Source organism: Dama dama, chromosome 21 (assembly GCF_033118175.1).
Source record: "Dama dama isolate Ldn47 chromosome 21, ASM3311817v1, whole genome shotgun sequence".
NCBI classification, from domain to species: Eukaryota; Metazoa; Chordata; class Mammalia; order Artiodactyla; family Cervidae; genus Dama; species Dama dama.
In genome coordinates, this window is record NC_083701.1 from 76239828 (window position 1) to 76256693 (window position 16866).

Genomic DNA, 16866 nt, shown 5'->3' on the forward strand with positions numbered 1-16866 from the left:
GTCCAGGTTCCTTACCATGCCTCCTCTCAGTGAGTAAGCATCTTCTCATTGCGCCAGCTTCTTTCCTTGTCTCTAACTTTATGTTCCAGAGTTTTGGAAGGCCTTATTTTGACTGTTTCCTATGCATGGTCTTCCCAGGTACTGCTAGTGGTAAAGAACCCACCAGCAAATGCAGGGGACCTAAGATACATGGGTTCGATCCCGGGGTTGGGAAGATTCCCTGGAGGAGGGCATGGCAACCCACTCCAGTATTCTCGTCTGGAGAATCCCCATGGACAGAGGAACCTGGCAGGCTACAGTCCATGGGGTCACAAAGAGTCAGACACGACTCAAGCAACTTAGCACTAGCACAGTTACAGACAATAAAAGGAGGTAAAGCGGTTGATTAAAATAACTCTTTACACAGTGTTCTTATTTCCAGATTTGAGTGAACACATCACATTGGTTATAAACCTTGTAAGTGACCTAAATACAAAAAAAGGACAATTAAATGTTAGATACTAGAAAAGGATTGAATTGTAGAATGTTCCAGGTGGAGTGAACATCTTAGATTTAAAGGAAATATAATCCAGATTATGATTATGATTCATGATCACTGATGCTATATATGCCTTTCATGCTTCTGAGAAATCATTCCATGTTTTACCAACTCATTATTTTTTCTATCACTATTCAAGTTGCCATTGAAAATAGTCTCCTCTTTCCTCTAAAATCCAACATATCTTGAGACTCAGAATACCATTGGCTCCGTAAATCAATGACAATGCAGAAACGATTGGGTGAGAGTTAGTGTAGCTTCTCCCCACACCCCACCGCCTGTGGCTGTGTGCATCTTCGGTGCTGTCTGCAGAGTAGAACTGCCCATGCTCGGAGACAAGGGAGCTGGCTTAGGTGGGTTTATCTCCAAAACAGGAGCTTCCCAGGTGGTGCAGAAGTAAGGAATCCACCTACCAACAGGAGAGGTGAGTTCAGCCCCTGGGTCAGCAAGATCCCCTGGAAGAGGAAATGGCAATCCGCTCCAGTATTCTTGTCTGGACTATTCCACGGACAGAGGAGCCTGGCCAGCTGCAGTCCATGGGGTCACATGGAGTGGACATGACTGAGCAATTGAGCACGCGCGCACACACACACACACACACACACATGCACACACATACATACACACACATATACACACTCACACATATACATACACACATATACACACACATACACTCACACACATACACACACGTGCACACACGCTCACATACACACACGTGTGCGCACACACATACACAATCACGCACATGGACACACACACGTGCGCGCGCACACACACACACATACACAATCTCACACACACGTACACACACACATCACACACACGTGCGCACACGCGTGTGCACACGTACACACGCATGTGTGCACACACACGCACACACATGCACACACATATACACAGATACACACACTCACACACACATGCACACACACACATACATACACGCACATATACACACTCTCACACACATATACATACACACATATACACACACATACACACACATACACACGTGCACACACTCACACACACACGCGTGCGTGCACACACATACACAAACACGCACATGGACACACACACATACACACACGTGCGCACACACACACATACACAATCACACACACGTACACACACATACACACACATCACACACACACTCACGTGCGCACACACGCACGCACATGTACACACACATGTGCACACACATATACACAGATACACACACTCACACACACACACGTACACACACACTCTCACACAGACACACACACATACACACACACACACACACACACTCACACACTCACACAGGCACCCCAAACAGACCTTGAAATAAGACTCCCTTCCCAGCAGTTTATGTGGGACGCGATCCCAGGAGAGAGAGGAAGAGAAAGGGTAAAAGGGGACGGTGAAAACGGCCCTCCCTAGAGGTATCTGTGTTCTCCTCCTGAGACAGGTACGCATTATCATATTTTCTTCTTTCCAAAACGTCTTCACAGATGCCATGAAATAGGGTTTTGAGATGAGAGGTTTATCTTGGACTACCCAGGTAGACCCTCCACGACACCACAGCTGAGCTCGTGTAGAGGAAGAGGGAGACGATTCGCCAAGAAGAGGAGCGGCAGCGAGAGCAGGCCCGGGGCTGGAGCGGCGCCGCCGGGAGAGCCGAGGACCCGCGGCCGCGGGGGCTGCGCGCGGAGCCGCCTTCCCGCCCGGCCCGCGGCCCTCCGCGTCACCTCAGTGACGCCGACTCCAGGTCGCCGGCCTTCAGGTTGGGAGAGAACGAGCTGCTGCTTTGGAAGCCACCGCCTTTGTGGTACTGATATATGTCAATATTATTTCTATGAATATGCTTTTCAATAATCTGACCGAAAAAAATCTTGTCAAAAAACCCTGAAGGAATTTGAATTACTTTGGAATATCCAATATACTTCATTTTTAGGAATTTCATTTTGTGGCTTTATAACTGACTGTGTTGTATATGAGGCTAACTTTAAGGCAGTATGAATTTTATGGGTATGAGATGAGAACTTTTGTCAAAATTCCTTGTATAGAGGGCAGTTAGAAAATATTAATTATTAAGATAGAATATTAATATTAAGATAGAATCTATTCCAATTCCACAGCCCAATGTACTTTTATAAAAATAATTATTAGTTTTTGTAAAGCTTTATACTTTCATAATGTTTTAACTAACATTATGTATTGATTATATGAATTGGTCTAGGACATAATTAATATTCTTATCTGCCTGCTTGTGACTTTTTTCACTCATATTTTCCATTATTTGCTACGATTTTTCACCATTAGATTTTTTAAAAGATCATGTGAAGGTCAATTAATTAATTTTTGAAGAGAGATCCTTTAAGCTTCTTGTGAATTTTAAATGCCTTGGAAAACAGAATTAGAGTTGAATAATATTGCAATACATAAAGAGATATTTTTAATTTAGCATAATTAAAATATATGTTTGATATGCGCTGCCAAGTATTGCCAATAATTGCTTTTTTTAAAACTAAATAATTTATGGCCTTAAATATTCTAGTCTGAGTTCCCTCATTACTGCAGTACCAAAGTGATAGAAGTAACTTCATAATCAGTGCTATATGCCTGACAAACAGTGCATTATCTATCATACAATAGTGCTCATGAATGCTCACTGAGTGCTATATAATCCTTATGATATAGATAATGAAAAATATTCAGGCCATGACACAGGTTAAAACAACAGTAGTTTTTAATTCTGCCCAGATAGAATTGCTGTCGTCTCGATTACTTTTAATAACTAATAATTTTCATATAAATTCTTTTATAATTTAAACTCAAAGATACAAATGTCACATAAATGATGTACATTTTTATTGAAGTGAGGATATAATAAAATGCACAGATATTAAGTGAACAGATGAGTGAGTTCTGACAATTATACACATAGACAAAGGAGCCTGGCAAGCTATACCCCATGGGGTCGCAAAGAGTCAGACACGGCTGAGCTAGGTAAACTGTAACTACCATTCAAGTTGAGATGGAGTATTGTCTTAGCCCAAATGTTCCCGCTTTTTTTTATACGTATTTTTTAATTTATCAAATATAAACAGCAGTCATCATGCAATTTGTGTTCTTTTGTGGCTAGTTTCTTTTGTTCAGATTAAAGTGTGTTTTTCATGATTCATCCGTGTTTATGCAGACATTAGAATGTGTTCCTTTTATTGCTGTCCAGTACCATATTGCATGAATATATGAATATATCATAACTTGACATGTGGTTGTCTTGAGTGTCTGGCTACTATAAATAAAGCTGTAAGAAACTTTCTTGTGTGAGATTTTGGGGGATGTATATTTTAAGTTTTGTTATGCAAGTATGTTGGACCATAAAGAAGGCTGAGTGCCAAAGAATTGATGCTTTCAAACTGTAGTGCTGGAGAAGACTCTTGAAAGTTCCTTGGACATCAAGGAGATCAAACCAGTCAATCCTAAAGGAAATCAGTCCTGAATATTCATTGAAGGACTGATGCTGAAGCTGAAGTTCCAATACTTTGGCCACTTGATACGAAGTGTGGACTCATTGGAAAAGACCTTGATGCTGGGAAAGATTGAAGGCAGGAGGAGAGGGGACAGTAGTGGATAAGATTATTGGATGGCATCATGGATTCAGTATGAGTTTGAGACAGTGAAGGATTGGGAAGCCTGGCATGCTGCAGTCCATGGGGTCACAAACAGTCCAACATGAATGAACGACTAAACCACCACCACCAGAGTGTCTAGCAACTTTCTAACATTTTTATACCATTTTATACTCCCAACAAAAATGTATGACAATTTCAGTTGCTCCAAAAATTTGGCAATATTGTTAACACTTTTCTTTTTTCTATTTTATGAACTGGTATCACAATGTTCATGTGAATGCGAATGTATAGATATATATTTGTATACAATTGAATTGTATTTTTAACTGTTCCTAGTCCTCTCTAATCTTTGTATTTTTCAGTTTTTAACCTTGTGTTGCAGCAGATAAGAATTATTGAATGCATATGAAGAGGATAAATATAAATTTTTGTCTCTAATCAGAAGGGAAAACAGTCTGTTCCAATTAAGTATAATGATGGCTATAGATATTTTATATATTTTTCTTGAGCTTGAGGTAGCCTGACAAAAACACCCATGTATATGTAAATACATTTGATATATCTTCTTATATATATGTATATGAAACCTATTATTCTTATATATATTCCTTATATATATTTATATATATATTCATTTATTTGCATAAAGGTATATGTAAATACATTTTATATATCTTCTTATATACATGTAGATGAGACCTATTATTCTTATATATATTCCTTATATATATATATATTCAGACATTCGAATATGACATATACATGTATATATTCTTATGTTTCCTAAGAATATACATATATGTGTGCACATATATATTTATTCTTAGCAAATTTATTCTTAGCAAATTTATATGGTGTATATCCTCATAAATAATTGTATGTTCAATCCTATGAAAATTATTAGACATTTTCTCTCCAAATATTTCTTCAGATCCACTAGTAATCTCTTCCCAATATCTGCCAACCTGATTGCACATAAGTTAAACGTGTGATAAGGTCCAGTACATCTCAGAGTGGCACTTTTCTTTTAAATGTGCTTCAATTTGGTTAATTTTTAGTGACTTGTCTTCACTATCATATTTTTCCTATTATGCTCATTCCCTCATTAAGCCCATCAAATAAATTCCCCCAACATTAATTGATTTCCTTTTCTAATTTCCTTTTGAGGGTTTCCCATCTGATTATATATGTTGCATATATTGCCCACCAGATTATTTAGTGTATTTGTATCCCTTTTTAAAAAGTGCTTTTCCACTAATCCTAATTTTTGCATGCAGGCTTCTACCGTTATTTTATCTTTTCCTTCTCCACGTTTTGTGCTTGTAAAAGAATTGTAGAGATGAAAGGAGAAAGTTTTTATACTTTCAGCTCTTCCTTTCTCTGGCTGTATGGGTCAAAGAATAAATGAATTTAACTTACAGTTGAGCTGTGTATGTGCGCTCGGTCATGTCTGACTCTTCGTGACCCCATGGACTGTAGCCTGCCAGGCTCCTCTGTTCATGAAATTTTCCAGGCAAGGATCCTGAAACAGGTTGCCATCTTCCTGACCTGGGGGTCAAACCAGTGTCTCTTGCACTCCCTGACATTGGCGGGTGGGTTCTTCACCCCTGTGTCACCTGGGAAACACCATGGTCGAGTTAGTTCTGTGGGGTTTTTTGTTTTGTTTTGTTTTGTATTTATTTTGATGGATTTAACCACTGGGTTCAAATATCTTGAGACAGAATGAAACGTTTCCTTTAGGTAAGGGCTGGCGTCTGTGAACTGGTGATTCTCCAGCGATCTCTCTTCCCTTGTGTGGCACTCAGGTCGCTGCAGGAAGCCCCGCCTCACCTCACTGCCGGTCCGCAGCCTTCATCGGGGCTGCTCTAAGGCACTGGACATTTCCTGTGCTCAAGGGGACTCTCCTGGTTTCCTTGGTCCTTCGTCACCTTCTTTGGGCCCGAGCCGTGAACTCAGCCAAGTCCCCGCGCTCCTTTTGGAGGGTCTCGCTCAGTCGTCTTTTTCCACCCCTGGTTGCTTTCAGACTGCTGCCCTGCACACAGAGAGAGCCGTTGCATTCGGGGTACTTTATTTCCGTTTTCCCATACTAGCCCAGCTTTGGCTGGGCCGCTGCTGCTCCTTCGTGTACCTCGGTGAATTTCCGTGGGCTCTTCTGGACGGCCCTCGGTTCTCAACAGGCCACTGCTTCGCCCTTGCGCGGTACGGACTTCCTCTGTGCTGGGGGAGAACCTGTTGTCCAGGCTGGCCTGCTGAGGCTGCGTCGCCCACGCTTTGTGAATGGCTGTGTGACAGCTGAGCGCGCTTACGGCGCTGCACGCGCGCGTGTGACAGCCGAGCTCGCTTACGGCGCTGCACGCGCGCGTGTGACAGCCGAGCGCGCTTACGGCGCTGCACGCGCGCGTGTGACAGCCGAGCGCGCTTACGGCGCTGCACGCGCGCGTGTGACAGCCGAGCTCGCTTACGGCGCTGCACGCGCGCGTGTGACAGCCGAGCTCGCTTACGGCGCTGCACGCGCGCGTGTGACAGCCGAGCTCGCTTACGGCGCTGCACACACGCGTCAGCAGGGGCTCGCTGGGCTGAACGTGCGCGGTGTGCCGGGGCGCTCCAGCCGGGACGCGGGCGAATCACGGCCGCGTCCGGGCCGCGCCCCTGGGCCTGCCACCAGCGAGCATGTCGCGTGTCTGCAGCCGCGGCTGCTGCGTCAGCCAGGAGAGAATGAAGTGTCTGCGGTTCTGTGGCTCCGTGAGCCTTCTTCCAGCCTCCTAGCTCGCGCCTTGCCTACCCTGGGGCTTCAGCAAACGGTGCAAACTGTGAACGGCGAGACAATCCTCATCACAGACACGACGAAGAGCAATACACTCTGGTTACTTTCCTCGGAGTTCCTACTCTACGCAAGGCCTTTGGCCATCTGCTGACCTTCAGCTTTGCAAGGACGCCTATCCTAGGGTTTCTTTCCTAGTCCTGCTCTCCTGCCTCTACTTTTGATGTGCTCCTGTTCATCAAATCCCCCTAGGAAAGAATTTCTGTAACTGGAGTTCCTTAAATTTCTAAAATGTCAGGCCTGCCTTAACATTGCTATAAATATCTCTTAATGAAAAGTCTTGCTGGTTACTCTTTATCCTCATGTGCAGAGTGTTGCTTCCTCTTCGCGCCTTTTTAGTTGTTGGAAATCATGGACCTCTGCAATGATTGAAGTTTTTTTGCGTGTTTAGCTTACTGTTTTTTTTTTTTTTTTTAATTAGATAATTTGTCTTATTTGTTTGTGTGGCAATGATAGGAAATTTCTATATTCTAATCAGAAGGGAAAGCCAAACTGTATGAGTTTTACCTCCATGCAGGTGTGCTTTATGGACTAGGTGCTTGAGGGAGGCAAGTAGTGTTTTATAGGTTCATCTACTGTTAAACTGGATTTTTCACAAAAAAACTATCCTCACATTTATTATGCATAATGAAATTATATACGCTGATCCTAAAATGCAGTAAATGAGATCTGTGATTAGAGAAATATAAAATTAACACTATAATTTATTTGAGCTGTAATCTGTTATCTGTTGCGGGTCCCGGGTCCCATTTTAAATTCAATGGTTCTTAATAAAATGAAATAAAATGTGGACTTTTTATCTGTCATTGGGGCTTTTTAGTTATAGTCTATCAATGAAACACTACCATTCTGCTAAGTATAATGACTTTCTCTACTCCTACTTTTAAAACACCAATTGATGATAATGTTCTACCATAGCATATCATTAAAGCTAATTATTAAAGTAAAGAATCCTCCAAATATGTATTACAAGAAATATTAGAGGGTTTTTTAATATGGTGAAAGATTAGTGTATTTTCAGAAGGGTAGACTAGTAATATTCTACTCCCATTCTGTTTACAGTTCTTACTTTTTTGGGGGGAGGAAGATAAAGTGCAAGTCTTGTTAAAAATATACACCTACAATTCATTAGAAATCATTATACTTTGCCCTTATGCTGATTTTGCTGATATAATTATGATCTTGCCTTTATAATCTTACTCTATTAGATAGGAAAATATTATTTTAATATTTCCAGTTATATGAATATAGTAAATATTCTTGCTGTGATTAATGGAGGCCATTGATTTTACATCCACACTCAAAATGATTTTCTTATTTAAAAATGAGTGCCACTGTCCAAGTATGCCTTTGTTTATTGAAGTGATAATATCTGAATTTTAAACTTAACTAAAGCACATTGTATTATGAGAAAATAAATATAATAAGTTTATTTTTCTTAAAACTTTGTTTTTCATTTCAGTTGTTTAGAAACCCACTCGACCTTTAAGAATTGTCTAGTTAATTGATTTTCAAACTTTGGTCTTAGAAACCTTTACATTCTTAAATATTTTTTTAAAAACCAGAGGAGCTTTCTGTTTTGCTTTCTTCAGTTGCTCAGCCATGTCTGACTCTTTGAGACTCCGTGGACTGCAGCTTACCATTATCAGCAGTTATCATATTAAAAATTAAAACAGAAGTTTAAGTGACATATTTATTATTTCATTGTTAAATAACAAGCGCATTTCATGTTAACATAAATATTTCTGTGAAAGACAACTGCTTTTCAAAATATTTAACCTATTATCTTTAATGTTTGACTTAATACCTATCAACTAGGTTTTCATAGCTACCCTCCTTTTAGAAATAAGCTTAATTCTAAATGCCAAATTGGTAATACTTCTATTACTTAACAAAGTTCTTCCAAAGTTAAATATTTTACCTCACCTAATTTTCTTTAGCTTTCTACAAATAAATGCATCCTAACATAATATGCTTTTTACCATAAACTTTGCATCATTTTGTTATTATATTCAAAATATCTGCTTATTACTCACCCCCACTCCTACCCCTACATGCATACCCTATCATGTACAGATATGAATTTAAACTGAAAGTGTTTTTATATCCTGTGACTGTATGTATCTAAGAATTTCAAATGCATTGTCTGGAATCAGGCATCATTAAACCTTTACTTAGTATACCTCAGGCTTATTACATTTTTTATAATTACTAAATATAGTGTACAAAATTATTGATCTGTGCATTACTGCAATGAGCAGGCCTCTTTTTCAAATTACTTTACATATTAAAATGTATTGTCTTCTGTAAGAATAAGACAGGATATATCACCAGTTGTTTTGATTTTCATAATGTAATTGCTAAGAAGTCTGGTTGAAAATAATAGAATTCAAAAGTTTTTTATGACAGTACGACTCAATTACTTGATCTATTTCTATATTATACTCTGAGAAGTTAATATGTTACTTGAATTCTTTGAATGCAAATAATTGGAAACCACATGTATTTCACAGCAACTTATTATTCAGTGATTATCACTCACTTTCTCAACCCCAGCACTGATATCTCAAATTATCATTTTAGTCACTAAGATATAAGCTTATACGAGACATATATTTTTTTCTTTTTGTTAAAACTGAAGAAGCTGGAGTATAAAAGAAAGGCTCCTGCATGTTATTTAATGTGAGCCTTTCCTCAGGCAGAGTTTTTTATGAATGAGCATATATTTAAACTATTTGAAAATTAGCAAAATTTAAAACTGCTGTGCAAACTTGGCCCTGGCGGCACTGCAGGTACACAAATAACCTCCACTAAAGATTTTCTTTCTTCCCATACCCCAAATATTTCACTGTTGAAATAATTTCAGGACTTATGAAAGCATCTATACTTTGTAAAATCCCCCTCTGTGATCTTTTAGATAGATTATTGATTTATGTCCTGAACTCCAAATAGAATTTCAATTCTCACTCATGTGCGTGTCTTCTTGTACTTACAGTGTTAAAGAATATAAGGCGGCTCAACTGTACAAGCTGAAAATCTGGAAATCATCTCAAAGCTTCCATCTCTTTTGTCCACTGTAGCTAATAAATCATCATGCTCCATCTGTTTTACTACCTATTAAATTGATAGCCACTTCAGGCTCTCTTCCATATAGATTCACTGCCAGTTCCTCAGCTCAGGTAGTAATACCTGTCCTGGCAACAATTTCCTGAATGATTTTCCCTCTTTTAACCAACTTCTGCCATTCTGATTGACTCCAGGGTGCTGTGCATTTGGAGTGTTTTTGAGCATGTCATCTTTTCTCAAAATTCTCTGAGGGCTACGCATTACTTGAACAATAAAACCAACATTAGTTAACCTACTCTGTGAGACTCTCCATGATCTGACCTTCATGTTCTGAGAAGTCTTGGTTATGCATTGCCATAAATTTTCATTCATAAAACATTTTTCCTTCCTAGTGTGCTTGACTTTCTATTTATCTGCAGCATCACACAACAGCCATAGTTCTTCCACAATAGTTTCCAAGTTTCTTATGTATTTTCTGTGCTTCCCCTAACTCTTTCTAGGATTCTGAATCACCCTCCATGCAATCCATGCACCCTTCAAGCAACAATTACAAGGTGTCTACTCTGTGACCATTACAATGTTAGACATCAGAGATAAAACTGTGAGTGTCATTATCATTCTTAGGACAAGAGTGCAATTTAATGACATTGAATGCTATTTTCCTCTTGATTTTTTTCCCTAATGATTTTTGACTTATATTTTGTCTAATCGTAAGTGTGTGTATCTTTTAGTAGGTTAACCTGACCTTAGCAGGCAGAAGTAAGTGTTCTTTCAATTATGACCAACATACTTTTTTAAATGCATCTACTACACAAAGGATTTGGAATATTTTAAGTGCTTGTAAATTTGATATTCTGTTAGACTGCAAACTTCTTCATGTCAGGAATTTTTGCTCCTTTGGTTTTCAGTTCTTCTTACTATGTAGATTTTAGTACATATATATGGTTGGTGATGGACAGGGAGGCCTGGCATGCTGCAGTCCATGGGGTTGCAAAGAGTTGGACATGACTGAGCAACTGAACTGAACTGAACTGATATGGGTAGTGATATTCTATTGAATTAACAAGTGTTTGAGTGTCAATCTTCTGAAAGTTATGCATACACTTGAAAGATATTTTCTTTATTTCTTTGATCAAGCAAAAATTGTCAAACTACACTAACATTAGAATTTGATAAAAGCAGAGCCTTATTAATGAAAATCAATAGTGATAAGTAACCATACCCTGCCTCAGTGTCAAAGCCTATTTAAATTTAAATGGAATCAAAAGTCATCAAAAGTTAAATTTTACACTTAAAAGATCTACCAAAAAATAAAAAATAAAAAAGACATTTCAAAGCAGAATGGAGAAGTGAGGTTTATGACCTGTATCTCCGGCCTTCCAGGGCAATCAGTGCTTTATTTACTAGATAATACGCTGGTTCTTTTTCTCTATGTGTTTTTCCCATCAGTCAAAAAGAAAAAAAAAATAACAGCTTTCTTTTTTCAGTGCCTTTAGCCACTGTAGGGAAAAATACGACAGTAGGAAATGGTCATAAATTTTGTTATTTAGGGGATAATTAGCAGCTAACAATGTGCTCTGTTCTCAGAAAGCTGTTTACATGGATCACCATCACTGCATAATTAGCAAGAGACCACTATGTAAATCGGGGTTTGCTTTTCTGTCCATCACTGATTTAAGATAACTTTAATTCCAAGAAATAGAAAACTCAATTGAAGCATTTAAATAATAAAGAGAACGTATTGACTCATATAATTAAAATTCCCAGGCACAGTTTGCTCAAGGCTCTGGCACGGTTTGTTTAAAATTCTCTAAGCTTGTGATCTCCCTGTATCAACTTCCTCTTCAAATTGGCTTCTCCCACTTTAGCAAATGGCTTCAGCAATTACAGGTCTCCAGCTAACAGACCATCTTATGCAGAACAAGCTTTGCACAGCATGATCCATGACTGGACTTAATCCCTTTAGCCAAGAGGATACCATGCACTGATTATTTTAGGCTTGATTTACCTGGTACAGTCACTGTGGGAAGAGGAATGAGACTTAACTCACCGGTTTGTCATCCAAACAATGTAAACGCCATATGGGGAAATGCAGTTTAGATATGTAAAGATAACTACAGTGAATGACTAACTAGCTACCTAAAAGAACTAACCAAAAAAAAGCAACAACATCAAAAATCTGCTCTTGACTTTATTTTCCCTTCAAACAATTACTTTATATCTTTCATTTGATGGCAAAACTCCACAAAAAAAGTCCATATATGCAATTCTAGTTTCTATCCTTCCATCATTCCCCAAAGTTACTCTAAAAAAACCTTTTACCATCAGACTTATTAAGATTACAAACTACCTGTTTCAAAATCCCACGGTCAACTTGTGTTCCCCGACCTGCTTGATCTGGTTAAATTCTTCTATCACACCATCATTTGTGTTTCTTTCATTTTTTCCCTGCTAATTCACCAGCCATTTCTTCTGATTTTCCTTTATTGGTAGAATACCATGATTAAGAGTTGTTAGTACAAAGACACTTTGGGTGTCTTCTTTTTTGTCTATCTACACTAGTTTCTTGGTGATCTCATGGAAATTCATGACTCTAAACACCACCTATGTGATGACTCCCAAATATATACATCAATAATTTTCTATTCTACCTTTAATCATAAATTTCTATGTCTATCAGATACGTCCACTTGATTAGGCATCATCTCAAACTTAAAGTGTTTGACTTACTTCAAGTTCACCTCCTGGTATTCCATATAGAAACAGTCCTGATATTCCCTTTCCAAATAGATGGCAATTCAATTTTTCAAGTTGCTGCTGGTGAAAACTCTAGTGACATATTCTTTTTTTCTATATCATTTTATGTATTTATTTTTTAATTTTTGTCTGTGCTGAGTCTTCCTTGTTGCACCTGCTTTTCCCTAGCAGTGAGCAGGGGCTACCCTCTAGATGCGGGGCACAGGCTTCTTTCACTGGGGGCACGGCTCTGGGGCAAGTGGGTGTCAGTAAGGTGCCCGTGGGCTCAGGGGTCGCAGCCCCCGGGCTCCAGGGCACAGGCGCTATTGTTGTGGCGCCTGGACTCAGCTGCTCTGTGGGATCTTCCCAAATCAGGACTCAAACCCATGTCTCCGACATTGGCAGGTGGATTCTTCACCACTGAGCCCCGGGGAAGCCCTAGCAACGTATTCTTGATTTCTTTCCTTGTGACACTGCCAGATGTAGATCTTCTCGATTCTCATTTTTGGATTCATAAATGATTTGCTGAATTTTTTGTGCCCACTGATGAATATTAAATAAGAAAATGCTTTTAACTGAAATTTGGTTAATATTTTCTCCTTTCCCCATACCCTGAGCATGCCTCTTATTATCGAATTAAGAGTATTGGGACTAAAATTGATTAATGAAGAGTTCGATTAAAATCAAGTTGCCTATTTATGCTATAAACTATATCTCCAAGAGACGTTAGTAAAACATGCTTTACTGTAACCTTAAAAAAGTTGTAAATTGTTTATTTAGTGTTTCAAATCTTATTCATGAAATCATTTAAATGAATTGCTCCAATAGTTTCTGTCATTACTTGGAAATGTCAGTGAACTAGCTTTTAAAGTTTGGTTCCACTCCCCAAATCATGCAATCAGCTTGCTCTTTCCCTAGCACACTGTTGTAATTGTTTTAGTTAAAAGCCTACGGTTTATACTTAAGACAATTAAGTGACATAAAGATGGATTGCACAGAGGAGCTGTTCACGGTAATTGAAACAGTGTCATTTGCTGTGTGTACAGGCTGTTGCAGAAGTCTGAGCTCAGGGTACACAACCTACTCTTCACCTTTTGTAGAAAAATTACTTGACTTTTCAGAATATATTGTGTTCTCTATGCTATCTTGTGGTTTCCATTTTATGTGAAAGCATGATGAATGCATTATATATAAATTCCTAGTCCTTCTAGTAAATGCAGGGCATAGCCATTAATTAAACTGTGCCCATTCCAGTCTATAAAGTATAGCTTTAACCAAACTGGCAGATGGTACCTGCTTCATTTCTCTGTGTTCTAGAAAGTAAGAAGAAATATAGGTAACCTTTTCCTCACCACATCTGTACACTTTTGTATATCCTTTAAAAAACATTGAAACACATACACTTAAACATATGTTGTAAATCAAGTCAATTATAAGAAGAAATCAATTAACTGGTGTGATGGTATAAATGTAATATCCCATGTGAAAAACATATTATAAAATTCTATGAGTATAAATATCTCATTTTCCAGACAAATATATTTCATTTTGGTGCACTATATTACTAGTAAGCAACATAGATGGTTTTGATATTTATGAGAGCTGCTAAAGTGGAAATATATTATACATTTCACACATTTTCAAAATATTTTAGTGACCTAGGTAAACAGTTCAAATAGGAAAAATTTCTAGCATTATAACTTTTTCAGGTTCAGAGGCAGATAACTGCCAATAAAATTTCTGCCTGTTTTAATATTGTTTTGATTTATACTTTAGTCAGATTCTTCTAATAGAAATATTTGTATCACATTCTATTATCATCTTTAAATTCTAACAAACTTAAAGAATATTATAGATAAATGATTTTAAACTATTAGATATGCTATCTATAATGAAAATAATAGCTGCACTTTTAATTACTGAAAATCAGACACTATTTAATGCTGGGGGGAAAAAATAATAGATCTTTGCTCTTTTGACACTTACACAGACTTTAAATATCCTATAGTAATTATAACAAAAATGAGCTATATTAAACTTTGGCCCATTAGTTATGACATTATATAATTTTTTAGGAATTCCTTTTTTTTTTTTTTTTTGCATGCTGTTATATAATTTTAATGATGCATGAGAGTGTGAGCTAGAGTGAAAGTGTCTATGGTAATAGAATTTTTAGGTCAATTGCACTGTTGCATTATTCTACCAAAACAGAATATGAATCTGGAAGAGTGTTTAGGTTGTTTCTAAATTTAATAATGAATTTTTAAATCCTACTAATCTTGTTGGATGAGTCTCCATATCATAGAAGGGAAGAATGTTAAGCACCTTGTACTAATGAAACAAATTGTTCATGTATAACTTGTCTAAAATTAAATATAAATAATTTTGTACTATGACACTTCTTGGGATAATTTTAAAACAACTGAAGCGCTATATCCAGTTCTGTCAACTCTTGTCCTAAGTGAATATATTATCAAGAATGGTCAATCCTCTCAAAATGTCAATCATAAAACATAAATGTATCAATAATGTATGGCACAAAATCCCTCTGACAGTTTTACCAGTAATATTAAATAGATAATAATCCCATTCTATTTTTATTTGTATCTATTCTTTTTAAATGATTGGTGCCTTCTACAGTTTTATTTTTATAATATGGCTTTAGTTACTAATTTTCTGGCAATTTCAAGAATCTGACAACTCCAAATTTTGACTTGGAAATTGGATAGTTATAATCTAAATCAGTCCAGGCTGCTATAACAAAGCACTATAAATAGGGTGGTTTATAAACAACAGAAATTTAATTCTCACAGTTTTATAAGCAGGAAATCAGAAACAGGGAGGGAACCCTCTTTTAAGTTGCAGACTTCTTGCTGTGTCCTCACCTAGTGGAAAGGACAAGAAAGCCCTTTAGTGTCTCTTTGGTAAGGGCACTTATCCTATTCATGAAGGTCTTTTCTTCATGGCATAACTATCTCCCAAGTCTCCCACTTCTCAATATCATCATATTGAGTGTTAGGATTTCAGGATTTGAATTTTGGGAAGATATAAACATTCAGTCTGTAACAAACCCTTGGTTGTAAAGGACATTTACAAAATAAAATGGTAAAAAAATAAATAAAAACAAAAACACAGATTGTAACTTGAACGTCTTGGGTATATTTGCAGAATCTATTCTCTCGTTTTCCTTGTCAAAGTAATCAACTCAATTTTTTCATGACCATTCCACTGGACTACTACTGCCCACATCATAGTATATCCGTCTCTGTACCATTTCACACAGCCAACTTCTTCCTGACACTATCCACATGAGACACCCAGTAAGTAAATATTTTTTTATTATTCCTCTGGCCAATAAATTTTTGACTTTTGCCTGGAAAATCCCATGGGAGGAGCCTGGTAGGTTACAGTCCATGGGGTTGCAAAGAGTCAGACACGACTGAGCGACTTTACTTACTTACTTACTTAAAATTGTAATGTAACAGAATTTTACCCAAGGCTTTAGTCTTTTTGTGTTCAATGAGTCTCCTCTGATCTGCTGCTGTTGCGCAGCCATGTCTGACTCTTTGAGACCCTCAGGACCGTAGCCCACCAGGCTCCTCTGTCCATGGGATTCTCCAGGCAAGAATACTGGAGTGGGTTGCCATGCCATCCTCCAGGGCATCTCCCCCACCCAGGGATCAAATGCAAGTCTCTTATGGTCCTGTATTGGAAGGGGGTTCTTTACCACTAATACCACCTGGGAAGCCTCTCTTCAATCTACTTCTATTTTTTTTTTTAATCGAATCTATGCAAAGATAGTTTATAAATCTAAACTATACATATGACACTCACTCTTTGTCATCATTCTTAGTTCTTATCCCATATTTCCTAATTATTATCTTCATTTTAACGCTCTAAAGATATCTCCAATTTATGTTCCAAATTGAAATAGAGATACTTCCATATTAATAAATTAAGATTTCTAAGTCCTATCAGTGCTTTCTTAACTTTTGAAAGGTGTTCATTTTCAGTAGAAAGCTTTCTATCATTAAAATGATCCCTAATTAGAAATTCTTAAATATGAGTTCAGA